Source organism: Amphibalanus amphitrite, unplaced genomic scaffold, assembly GCF_019059575.1.
Source record: "Amphibalanus amphitrite isolate SeventyFive unplaced genomic scaffold, NRLGWU_Aamphi_draft 000542F_arrow, whole genome shotgun sequence".
Classification (NCBI taxonomy): domain Eukaryota; kingdom Metazoa; phylum Arthropoda; class Thecostraca; order Balanomorpha; family Balanidae; genus Amphibalanus; species Amphibalanus amphitrite.
Window position 1 is genome coordinate 294,087 of NW_024882036.1, and position 13,177 is coordinate 307,263.

Genomic DNA, 13,177 nt, shown 5'->3' on the forward strand with positions numbered 1-13,177 from the left:
AGCTGATCAGCTGAGGTAGTGTCTCAGGGGGTGCCTGGAGTGGCTCGAGTGCCTGGAGTGCTCTTAGTGCTCGGCGTGTCCGAGAGTACCCGGAGAGGTGTTCGGAAGTATGAGTGCTGCGGCTTCTGACCGGTGACCGGGTGAGGTCAGGTCAGGTCAGGTCAGGTCGGGCTGACCGGCCGGCGGACGACCATGGTTCTAACCGGGGGATACGGAGGCCATGTCTCCTACGGGTCCCGAGTGGACAGTCTGCTCTACATTATGGTGAGTCCAACTCCGCCGCTGGCCCAATCGACTCCCACGGTCCTGACTCGGAGTCAGACAGCCGACGATGACTCGTGTCTGAAAATTCGTGACGTGTCTGAGACCAATGAACGTGTGCTGACTGGGGATGTGGTGCTTTGTAGCTAAATCACTGCCATATTCTGTCCGACGCGCTCGTGCATGTGTTGGAGGCATCCTCCCTCGCCGAGATCCGTTAGCCTCTTTTCCATTCACCGCTTGGCGAATCCTGTGGGCAGAAATATATGAAAAGGTGAAGGGTCACGTCGGCTAGGCGGGCCCTCGGCTTTCTAAAATTGGAACAGGTCAGGAACGCCGTGGTTTGATTTATTTATTTACATAGGGTGCGTATATTTGCGATATTATAACGTGATTTGGGCTATGGTGGTTCACGTGAAGTAACCCAGTTTGCGTACGATCATGAGAGGCCGAAAGAGTTACGAACCTTTCATGTTTATTTATAAGTTTCCACTGCTTCAACAAATCATCTTATCATCAACGGTTCAAGTGGCTTTGGAACGAAAGTTTCTTGCCCAGCTATCTGAAGATGACAGAAAACAGGCAGCAGCAGTTCCATTGAAGGCTATCTTTTAGTCATAGGCTGTCATCGGCAGTCAGCTGCCTGCGTCGCAACTGTGACTGAGCTGAGCAGTTATAAGTAGCTGTTAGCGAAGTGCTAACCCACCCCTTGACCCATGGTGAGCTAAACCACCCTTTGAGCTGAGCCAGGTCTGAGTCCCGGTGAGCTGACCGGCGAGTCTGAGCGTGCCTGTCCGAGGTCATTCCGTATGCAGATTGCAGCGGTCGCCGCGGGGCTGCCGGCGGTCGGCACATTGGTGTCAGCTCGGCGCGGGCCGCCGCCGCCGCCCGGGGCACTGCGCCGCGTGTCTTCCCTCGGAGCGCCGGCCTGAGGTCTGACACAGAGGCTGTGGTGACCAGAAGCTGTGAGGACTGGTGTAGACTCTGCACAAACTTGTAGATTGGTCAGAGAATGTGTGAGGGTTGATGCGGACTGGCAGTGTCTTTGGCAACGTCCAACGAACTTGCGGGCAGGTGGACGACGCGGGATCTGAAATGCACTACACTCACTTGAGCTGTATTTCTCTGATTCTTGGTGAGAATCTCGGATCTCAGGAATCGACGCTCCAACCAACCGACCTGTCACAGTTTGACTCGTTAGTCGGTTAGGTCAATCCTGAAACCTTGCGTAGATTCCTCTGAATCCATATCGAGAACCTTGATTCAGGTAATGTGGTACTAGCGACGGCAGAGACGGATCCTCGATGACGACTGATAGACCAAACGCCAGCCTCGGGAACCGTGTGAAGTCGCCGACAGATTATTTCCATTCACCCCGGCCCTCGTTCTCGGATCTCGGGTATCCGGCGCTGCTCTGGGCCCGGTAAGGCGGAGTTCCGCCGCTGCCTCTCCCCGCTCGGGTCATGACCTCACCAGAGCAGATGGCTGGTGACGGGGAAAGCATCGGCGAGAATTTGGATTGGACGGCCGTCGACCGGGCTCCATCTGTCGTCTCGCTTTATGGCTCCTCTTTCGCATCTATCTCGTGTCCGCCTCGCGTCTGTCGGTCATCCGTACCGCGCCTGTTTCGCTTGATTTCTTCAGGCAGTTGGATCTGCATATTTTCGCCCAAAGGAGACTATTGTTTCTCCTCGGGGATAGCGGAAAGGTTTCCCAGAATGAGGCGAAAGGGATGGATAGATGCGCCAGACGTTGACGGTCAATTGTGGTGTGGTGGTTTATGCTTTATCGAAGGAAGTAGGTACTTTTTAAGGAAGCATGGGCTATACCTACACAACTAACTTTGCAATCCGAGAAACCAGCTGTGGATTTCGTTTCCCAGATAATCGAAGCCCGTCTATTTTACAGCGCGATCAATTCATGTCTCTCTTTCATGGCCTGATCTAGCTTGGCCCGGCTTGGTCTGCGTATTAAACTACGCCATATTGTGAGTGATGACGTCTTAAACGCACAGATGACTACCCCTGGCGTGCTCTGTGATCAAACGCAGACGTTTTTGGGTGCCATGGTGCGTAGCTGGGATGAAATTTGGTTGGACAAATATCTCTGCTTATTTGAACAGGGTCCCGGCTGGGAGTGTTTATTGAAGCTCCCGGCTGGTGCCGCCGAAATGCGGGCTCCGGTTCAGTAGGTCCGGACAACGAATTGAATTTCGACGAACTGGGTCCCATGCTACTGCGAGGAAATGTCCCGTGGTGTTCGCTAGAAGTACCCGTCTTCGCTGTGCTCCACCCCGCCTCCACCCTAGTCTACCCCTACCCCTCCCTTCAAACTGTCGACCCACCCCGACCCGCCCTACCCCTCCCTACCCCGCCCCGACCCGCCCGTCGTCCACCGACCTCGGCTATCATTTGCCGGAAGTTGTCCGACAACACACCGCCCGGTCGCCGACCGATAACAGTCTGTGGGTCGGCCGGTCAGAGGCGCTTATCCGCTGACGTGGAGAGCGGTGTGTACGCGAGTGGTCGACGTCTGTCAATGGGTAGCCGGGAGGAGTTGAGGGGAGCTATCAGTGTCCCTGCCGTCGCCGCGCTGTGCTGACCGCTCTTGCTAGCGCCGTGGCCTAGATAAGGGCTCCTGCTAGGGCCTGTCATCATCTATGACCTGGCTGTTGGCTCTCAGCTGTTATCTCTAACTAACCAGTCCTATCTAAACCAAGCTTAGGTCCAAGATAAGTCTAGTCCTCATCAAATCAAAGCTACAGTCCTGTGGAAGTCCAGTTCAGGTAGTCGTATTAAAGTCTAAACTCCAGCCCTGATTCCTTCCCAGTCCTACAGACCCTGTCCAGTTGTTTCGCTCCAGTCCAAGCCCAGCTCAGCTCGCCATTGGCCCTCACTCGTATGCACAGAACAGTCTGGGGCAGTGCCGGCGGCGGACAGAGATCGTTTTATTGGAGGCAGCGACGGCGAACGGTGCGCTGCCGACCCGAGCTGACCGCTCGACGGAGGAGCTGAATCACCTCCCCTCGGGCTGAGCGGAAGGCAGTTGTGGGATGAGGGTAGCGGGGATGGTGCTGCTGCTGCCGGAGCCTATTGCGCTTCTGTCCCCTCACTCCGAAACGGCCTGCACCGTTGAAAACAACGCGAGAGTTCACATTCTCTGACGAACAGGCTTTCATCGTTCAGCGGTATCCACTATCCAGGCCCATCATTGTCCAAACGCTATTCGATATGGCCAACGTCGTAAAGTCAGAGTCGTTTCGATTCCTACAGATTATTTCCGACTACGGTTCGTAATAGTTCTGACTTGTAACGGTCCATCTTACTGCTGCGAATACCAAAACGGCGCAAGCCACGAGTCACGACGGAATTGACGGTCGGCGTTCGTGATAACCATTCAGAACGACTCGCTTGAACTATTACGAGCGGCTCTCGCGAACACTTCATCAGAGCATCGCGGGAACCTTTCCTAGAGGACCGTTTTCGACCTCAGTTGGCTTCTCAAGCTGTGAGCTTGCTGGATCCATTGCCCGCCTGCCGCGCCGCTCCCCCGTGGATCGAACTCTCCGCTGTGCAGATTGCATGACCGCCTGGGTCACGCCTCTTCAACTAAAGCTGCCAAAGATGGACCTCCGGATGAGCCTTGGAATGGCTCGAGCAGACCTGGTCGTGTCGAGACGTTGGAACGTTCAGCGTAGCCTGTAGAGCTGCTCGAATCTCATTACGATACCGTTTGACCGAATGGCACTGATGTTACAGCGTTTGTCTTCGCGACGCTTGGCAGTCCGCTACGGAAGCCTCTCAATACGGAAGCCTCTACGGAAGGCTCTCCGTCTTCCGTGGGAAGACAAGTGATGTGATGAGATCCCTAAATGGACACAGATTCGAGTGGCGTAAACATCTGTGTCAACAGCACTGAGAGGGAACAAACACACAGATACGGAGATGAGACTCACCCAGGTGTGAAGCTAGACGCCAGGACGATGTGCGTGTTGACCCGGCGCTAGATAACCGCGTATTTCGTCATCTTGGAGCGCTTTTGGAAACAGGATATTTCGTCATTCATGGAAGTTTATAAGCTGCTTTTCTCGCGTTCGATTTTTGGATTGCTGTTCTGCGAAGACACTGAACTTCCCATTGATGCATCTGGAAGCGGATGTATGCAAGACGGACGAAGCACAGGTTGTGGTCGCCTGGCACCTCACACTTTCCATCACCTTCATGTCTTGTGTCTTGGTCCCAGTAGTTCCGCCGGCGAAGGCGAATGCGCCACGCCGGTCGGGCTGTCGGTACGCGCGACCGATCACGACGACACACCTCCGGCCCTGGGCTGATGGGTGGCACACGCCTCTGATGACCGCCTGACGCTCGTCACGCAGTGGTGATGATCGTGATTGTAGTGGTGATGGTGATGGGGGGTGATTGTCTTGAACTGTTGGCAATGCCGATGAAGCCGTCATCGATGACATGGCCTTGGTTTAGACCCAACTATTCTTCCCAAAAAAGTACAATTCGCTTGACACCCAGTCATCCATGGGACGAAATCTTTCCTTACATATGTCGCGATCATTAATATCGATTATCACCTCCGTTTAGTACGTTTTAGCCTACCAGCCCAAAGGCGGAAGCGGCAGTGTCGGTCTGTGCTGCGGCGGACCTGTTCCGAGATACGCAGACACGTGTCTGTCCTGTCACTGATAACGCCAGCCTTGGGTTCGGCAGCGGGGGCTGGTGGCCGGGTCCAGCCGCCAGCCGGGAGTCATTTGTTTATGAATGGTCGTGGCCGCGGCTGTGGCGCCATTATGGGAGGAATGTGAACCGGCAGACGAAGTTGGCGCCAGATCGGGGATGGGTCGGCTAGTGGAGAGAGGGCTGGGGCTGGGTGTCGAGCGATGCCGCTGCCCTGATCGGTGACATTTGTGTTATTTCGGTGAAACAAGATCCCACATGGAACAGAAACCTACTTGGGATTGTAGTTTGGTCAAATGTCATCATTGCCATTGGACGGCTTTTGTTTTTATTCTGTTGATTACTCCGTGCTGATGTCCCAGCAGAGCCATTGATTAGAAATTAGGAATAAGAGTTCTGCTTGGTTCACCGTCTTGCCTTTATATTACCATTTGGTGAGCTTTGAGATTGCTCCACGCGAGGGTGTGCCATGTCGGTATGAACCTCCGCCGGACCACCGTGACCTAACGGTTATAGAGCGTCCAACCGTGACGGACTCACGGGATTGAGATGGCGGCTGATGGCCGGATGTGCTGAGATTGACAGGTGTGGCAGATTGACAGGTGTAACGCGAGTGGCAGGTGTGACAGATTGACTTATTCGTATGACGGACTTTTTAGATAGTGAATGACATGAACCAGGCATCTGGAGTGAATTGATACGAAGTGAAGTGCTATTGAAGGCGTGTGGTTATGTATGTTTACTGTACCACACAGACACACTGTGGCTTTCTCAGCATCAGCAACGGGTCCCCTTCCCCAGTGGGTTCCTTCGGAAACATGGACACAAGCACGGTTTCCACTTTCGCAGCACATGAAAGCACAGCCATGCTCTTCTGCATCGTGATAGGTTATTAGGCGGATTTCCGGTGCCTGGCTCGAGTTCTCGTGTCTTGTAAACAGTGCGACTCGGGTCTCGGCAGGAACAACAGTTAGGGAGACGGAAGCTTGGGATACTTTTTGACAGTACGTTACGTCACAGTGAGATGACATCGGCCATGGCTCAGATGACATTGTCACTCAGATACATTGAATTGCGCTTCTTCTGATGTTAAAATGCATTCTGCTTAGAACAATACGACAGTTATTTTATACATGGCTTACCAGACCTTCGTTGTACGAATTCCACATCTCGACCCTGACGAATTGTTCCTGTCTGGATGCCGCTCCAGAACCCACAGACGTCGGGTTGTGTAACCCGCCTCCAGTCCGCCTCACTCCCCCGTCCATCTGTGCGGGACCAGTCCAGACGCCGGCGGTGGAGGCGGCAGCGGTCGAAAGGGAAACCGAACCCCCGGAGCGAGCGTGCCTCACTGCCAGTCCCCAGTCACTGCCGTGGGCGGAGGGGTAGAGTGGTGAAGACAACCCTCTGAGCTTTTAGAGCGGTGAAGCCAGCCACCTTGTGAGGCTCCAGGCGAAGTCGGGTAGTCTTTGAACCTCTGGTACAGTGAAGCTGATCAGCCTCTGAGATTCGATTGTTGAGGGGAAGTCAGCCTTTGAGTCTCTTGAGAGGTGAACCCAGTTAAGTCAACCAGCCTGCGCGCCTCTATGCGAAGTCAGGGGGCCTCTGAGCCTCTAGAGCGGTGAAGCTAGCCTCTAGGCTGACCCGACCCGACGAGTGCGCTCTGCCTGACCCGACGACCAGCCGACGTTGCTCACCAGCTGGCAACGTTCGCCGTGTGAACGGTCCACGTAGCTGCGCGCACCAAAAACTGACGTCCGGCACAGCTCCTACGAAAAACTCGCCCCAAGACCGTCACGTACTCAGCAGTGGACAAGAGCGTGTTGACGTGACGACGACTCTCTCCCAGTGACATGTCCACTGGAGCCTGATGATGACTTGGGTGGTGGTGTTGCAGCCTCAGGATCAGTCCCTTCGTTCCTGTTGACTTGCCCACTGTACCATGTTCTCTTTTATCGCTATCATTCACGCCTCTGTCAAAAGCTTGGATTCATAAACGACTTTTCTTTCTATCAACTTCTCTTTACTCTGGCAATATCTCATGTCTGCTACTCACCTCGACATTGTTTCGTTTCACTTATCTTTCGTCCTTGACGCCATTAGTCTATCCTTATTTGTTACCTGATCGATCATTATGTCCGCTATCCATAAAATTACCATCTGTTATTTCTGTCCTTTTTGCGCCGTACTTCAATTTACTACCCGCGACCAAGGCAGGCCTCTTATTTCATTCAAACGGTTTCCTGGATATGCGCAAGATGTGTGACACGGCTGTGTGATTTCGGTTACATGCCATGTCAGTTGTCGAAAGTTGGTCACTTGAAGTTTGGATAAACTGTCTTTTAAGGCCATCTTCCGTCAATAGGCTTGACCTCATTAAGTTATTAATTGTCCATCCCTCTTAGTTTGACAATGAGGGACTTTTCTGTCACGAGATTGGTATGCTGATTTCATATGACAAGGTGCTTAATCATCTCTTAACTGGTTTAACCCGGCAGTTGCTGGGGTATTTCGCCACCCACCGTTTGCTGGGGGGGGGGGGGCGTTAAACGCCCCCAGCCGATAACTCGAGAACCAATAGGCGCAGCGAAACGCACGAGGCGGCAAACGAAAGAGCGCGACGAGACGCTTCAGATGAGTACTTTAAAGTTGAATTTTGAGGTCACAAGTCGGGTCAAGGTCAGGTCAAACACCTGAAATCGGGCTTTCAGTAGCATGGACTTCAGGACTTCGCAATGGGCGCCTCTCGCCATAAACTCTGTCAAAACGGTGCACAATCCATCTTAAAAGGCCTACAAGAGTGTCAGCTCCATGTAGGGGTCAGTCAAGCATAGGTCAGGGTCAAGGTCAGGTCAACCGGTTAGGCACATATCCCCGAAAATCAAAACTGATATTCGCAGCCTGTGACACATGTTTTATAGGTAATTTGGGGCGTAGAACACGATGGTGACATTCATTTTATCATATGTGTACGTGTTTGGCTCAAAAAGTTCAATTTAAGAAATTCATGTATCATGGCCGTGAAGTAGTCACGAAAAATTGCCAAGATTCAGTTCATGATTATGGAAAATGCGGAATGATAATCAATAATCGAAGATAGCCATTTGATTGACCATGGTATTGGCAGTCTAATGGCGTTTACGGCATGTCTGTATGTCTATTCTATGATTTTATATGATTTTTTGAACATATGCCGTTTTTGGTCGAAAACTCAGAAATCATGACGTCACTAAAACCTCGATATCTCAAAAATTTTCCGACCGATTTTTTTGAAACTTTGTCACAATGAACTTCAATCAATTCCCTACAGGTACCCAAAATTTGGCGCGCCTGCGGCGCGCCGTTTTTATGCTATGGCCCGGCGAAAAAAGTGGGGGCGTTTAACGCCCCCCCCCCCCCCCCCCAGCAACTCGCGGGTTATAGGGAAACTTCAAACAAGCAGCTTGGCTGGTTGTCCGGCCGGAATACCAGTTAGGCTTGCATACTTCTGCTATCAGTTCACGCACGGGAGAGGCTCGTGGGTGTTGAATGTCGATGACTTGACCACTCACTATCCTGGGACCCTATCCTGGTCTTCGACTCCAATTTCTTATCCACTATCACCCCGCCACTTGCTGTTCTCGTCTCCGAGTGATCCGGAACAGTGAGTGTCGCAGTGATCAAAGGTTGGGTTGCATTCCCAGGTCGGGAGTCGTACTCTTCTCCCCGCGTTGTTCAGTGCTGCCGTTAATTCATTCATTCCTCTCCGGCTCGGTCGTTGCGCGTGGCTACTGATCACCTGATCCGGAAGTACCGACACCGTGCGTGCCACCACCCTGCCCCGGTCCCGTCCCAGCCCAGTCCGTGCCAGTGCCGGTTGGTGTTACCGGTGGAACCGATGGCAGCGGTAGCTGCGTGTCGACTGTCGACCGACCCACCGACTTACCGACCGACCGACCGACCGACCTTGGCTGGGGAGAGATGCGCCGTCTGACGGTAAAGGTGGGGCCTCAGGTGGTAGGCTCTGCTGATAGAGCCTTAGCTAGTGGGGTTTTACGATGGAGGCCCAGCTAGAAGCGTTTGACAAGAGATGTGGTTTTGACTGTATGCTTCAGACGGAAGGTTCTGAGTCTGACGTTAGGGCCTAAGCTGTTGTGTGTGCTGTGGGGTGTGAGGCTGTTCTGCCGGCCTCACTTGGCTTCCGGCTCCGACACTCTTCGGGTCTCATCACCGTATTCTTACCTTGCTCTTTCCTTGTCCTTTCTATTCCGGCTCTATTCGTACCAATCAACTCTCTTACATCTTCTTCCTTGGGCAATTATGATCGGTCTCATTCAGGTCTGATTCGCCCTGAAGCCATGACCTGTTGTGGTAATACCGGCACCCTATTTACATACCATTGCTGTCTGTGGGGCGCCGCGAGTGATCTCTTCCCGTCGGCTCGACCTCGACTGTCAGTCAGAGGGATGGCGATCCACCCACGCAGAGAAAGGGAATCACAGCTGAGAGCGATGGGGAACCACAGCTGAGAGTAATGGAGAATCACAGCTGAGAGTACTGGAGAATCACAGCTGAGAGTACTGGGGAATCACAGCTGAGAGTACTGGAGAATCACAGGTGAGAGCGGTGGGGAACCACAGCTGAGAGTACTGGAGACTCACAGCTGAGAGCAATGGGGAATCACAGCTGAGAGCGATGGAGAGTCATGGCTGAAGTCGATGGAGATTTGCAGCTGAGAGCGATGGAGACCTTTAGCTGAGACTAGTGAAAAATCGAAAGCGATGGAGAATCACAATGGAAAGTGATGGAGAATCATAGCTGAGAGCTCCAATTGTGAGGATACGGCATCGGCTCTCTTCTAGCTGGTCTGTGTCCGTCTGCCTGCCTGGCTGTCTATCTGTCTGTGTGTCATTATGTCTTGTCTGTACGTCTGCGTGTTTGTCTGTACACCTGTGTGTCTGTCTTTTAGTAGTTAGTTTGGAGGCTCTATGTAAGTGTGTGTGTGGGGGGGGGGGGGAGGAGAGAAGTTTGTACCCCTTCTGTTCATCTCTCCCGTCGCTGATTCTGCGTGTGTGGGGAGGAGAGAACAACTCATGAGCTGAGAATGTGACCTGACCCTTAACCTCTCCTGTAACCTGACCTATCCGACCTGGGCTTAATTCTACGATTATACCAGGCATAGTTTTGGTATGTGCGGTATCCAATTCAACCATTATACCGCAGCGTTGTCATTAAACGATTACGTAGTTTGCCACTTATCGGATTCCTAGAAATCTCCAGATTACACAATCTTGGACGGGTGTCAAACAATATGCATTTACTGTCAGCTTAAGACGGCTTAATTTCTTACCGTCCTTCCAAATCACATTTATTGAGCCCGATAAATTTGGGGACCTGCTGACTGCATATCAGTGGAAAGAGCTTAAGGTTAGGGGGTAGAACATTCTTCTTCAAAGTGCACTATCCCGAACCATATAATGTTTTGCAACTGGTTTTAGAGACATGTCAGCTCTCCATTTCACCCAGCTCTATTCTATCAGTCGTGCTCATGAGCAGCACCGTCCGCCGCTGCAGGAGGAATTCATGCCTCCCCGCGGGCAGCTCTCCCGCTCGGACCCTATCGTACCATCGCTGGATGCCGGAGCGGTCTGCTGGCCCAGATCTGGGCGCCACTGCACTCTGATCTCCGCTTTTTAACTCGGTCGTCGTCTGCAAACATTGAAACCATTCATCTTTTTTACGGTATTTTGTCTTACCGAATGCTGTTGCAAAGGCCCTTAGCTCATGATTTTTTCATGTACAATTTGGTGGACCATTTCCATGTTGAAAAGCTTTTATTTAGTTTTATAGCAAGTAGCAACTGTTCCTCTTCCATACCTACCCGTCTCGATGCGTTTGGTTACGGGAGCGCCGCCGGGGCCACCGCGCGGCGGGCGGCGACAACACGCCAGTTCGCTGTCTGGCTCATAGATGGCAGCACGTGTACCGCCCGGCTCTTGGTCGGTCGCCCACGCACTGTCGCTGGGCGACCAAAGCCAGAGCGAGCCATGTAGAGTGCCTAGAGTCAGAGCCGGCCGCCGGGCATTCAAGAACGGGAATCGAAATGCACCGGCCCGTTCTGAGGATGCTGTGAGCTGTTCACTAGTCCTTTAATTATGTAAGCTGTTTACGGGCAAGGAAATGAAGGATTGGCCGTGAGTGGGGTAAAGAGAAAATGGCTCTAAAAATCACCGTTGTTTTTAGGATATAAACGGCATTACAATTTACAGCCATTGTGCTAAAGAGTTTAAAAATCAGACAATAATACTTCATGGCTCGACTTGCCTCTCTCTTGGGGACTTACTTTCCTGCTCTACCGTAACCATCCCTGGTGAAACCGCCACCCTTCCGGTCTGTGCTCACGCCCGTCACCCGTCACGGGCGTCACTGCCGTCACGGCGACACGTGCCGCCCGTGACGGCAGTGATGGCCTGGATTTCCGCCTCTCACCGTGTTCGTGATTTGAATTTTTAGTCTGTGGAGCTATTTTTGGCAAATACTTTGCAAAATCAAGCGATGTTTCTCGGTCTGGCTGCTTGCTCATCTATCTCTGTTACCTGCCACAGCAGATTCTCCCTCCCCGTGCTATTCAGGGGTGTTCGAACCACCCTAATGCCTTAAGTCATCGTTGGGAGCCCCCTCCCCCACCTCAGCTAGAGACAAGCCTGCTCACCCCCTATTTACGACTCCCTCGCCGTGTCCGGACTAGCAGCTCCGCCGTAAACCGATCAGCCATCATGTTACCGGTGATGGACGGCACAGCGGCGACGAGGGACGGCGAGCGTTTCGGGCCGTCTGAGATGTGATGTGAATTCTGAGTCGACGTGGTTCACGGATGTGTTCGGCAAGAAGGTGTAAAGCGCCGTGACGCACGGCAGACTGGCTGGTTAGTTTTATTAATTTATTGGGATGACACAGCTGGTTTGGGTGGGTAGAGGAGTGCAGGTTTGGAGTGGAATAGGGAGTTTCCCCGCTATTGGTGATAGTTTCCTATGCTTAGCTGCAGTCTCCGCTCGGGAACTGCAACGCTGTGTATGGTGGCTAACACCAGCCTCCGCCGCGGTGGTAAGGGGAGGGGCCTGATCGCGCCGACTACCGTTCGACAGCGCGGAATGCCCGCCACGCTATCGACCGAGGGATACTGTGACGCACTTTGATAAGATTGTTGGGATCGTGATTGACATCGGAACTCGGTATCGTAGTGATTCACTGAGATGAGTGACAGGGACAAAGGTTACCGATCTGTCACGGTGCAGTGTTATGATGGGTTGTCACAGGTGTAAGAGAGGACGATAAGGTGGTCTCTGTGGTCTGTGGGACCATGAGGTGGTCCCTGGTGTCCATAGCAGACCATCACGGCCTCAGAGGACCATCATTGCCACGGCTAGGCGTTGTGACGGGTAGTTGTCTCCGGTGTCTCAGAGAGTACCATGGTTTGGTCTACGGGTTCCCTGAAGGACCATGAGGTGGTTCCTGTTGTCTGAGAGGTCAATAAGCTGGTCCCCGTGGGCTCCGAGAGGACCATGGGCTGGTCTCTGCCTCCATCCAGCTCTCAGCTCTCTCACCCCGCGCTGTGTGCCCAGTCTCGCGGTGTGAGCAGCCGCTGACCCGTGGCCGGTCACCGTTACACCGCGGTCAGTTGACCGGACTCAGCCGAGTGGACTGCAGCTCGGCGCTCAGCGGACACAGCTGAACGGACTGCAGCCTAACGCCCAGCGGACACATCCGAACTCATTGCAGCCGAGCTCACTGCAGCTCAGCGCTCACCGGACACAGCCGCGCTTACTGCAGCTCAGCGCTCACCGGACACAGCTGAGCTCACTGCAGCCGAGCTCACTGCAGTTGAGCCAGACGGACCTAGTGCCAGACATGACCCGTGCACTAGGCAAACCTGACGCGGTCATAGCCGGGCGGACTCAGCTGTGCTAGGCGGATCCAACGCCAGACACGGCCGGTGCCGGGCAAACCTGGCGCCTATACAGCTGACAGAACGCAGTCGAGTGACCTGTGTACCAGAGGTGACGCCGATACAGTCCAGTGCCTTGTGTATCAGAGATGACGACGATACAGTTGAGTGGACAAAACACTGGATGAACTACCCCGCTTCCTGATAGGTCACTCCGCTTCAGTGGAGATGGGGCACTCGGTCGGGTGGATGGTCGGTCAGTGTGAATTGACAATCTGACCGGCTCGTGACGGCTATAGCTATG

General features: G+C 53.2%; 1 protein-coding gene across 2 annotated transcripts in view; it reads left to right on the plus strand.

Moving 5' to 3' along the window:
* LOC122393556 (serine/threonine-protein kinase N-like) overlaps positions 1-13,177 on the plus strand; it is a 130,646-nt gene that overhangs the window by 17,153 nt on the left and 100,316 nt on the right. The gene's annotated exons all lie outside the window — the stretch shown is intronic.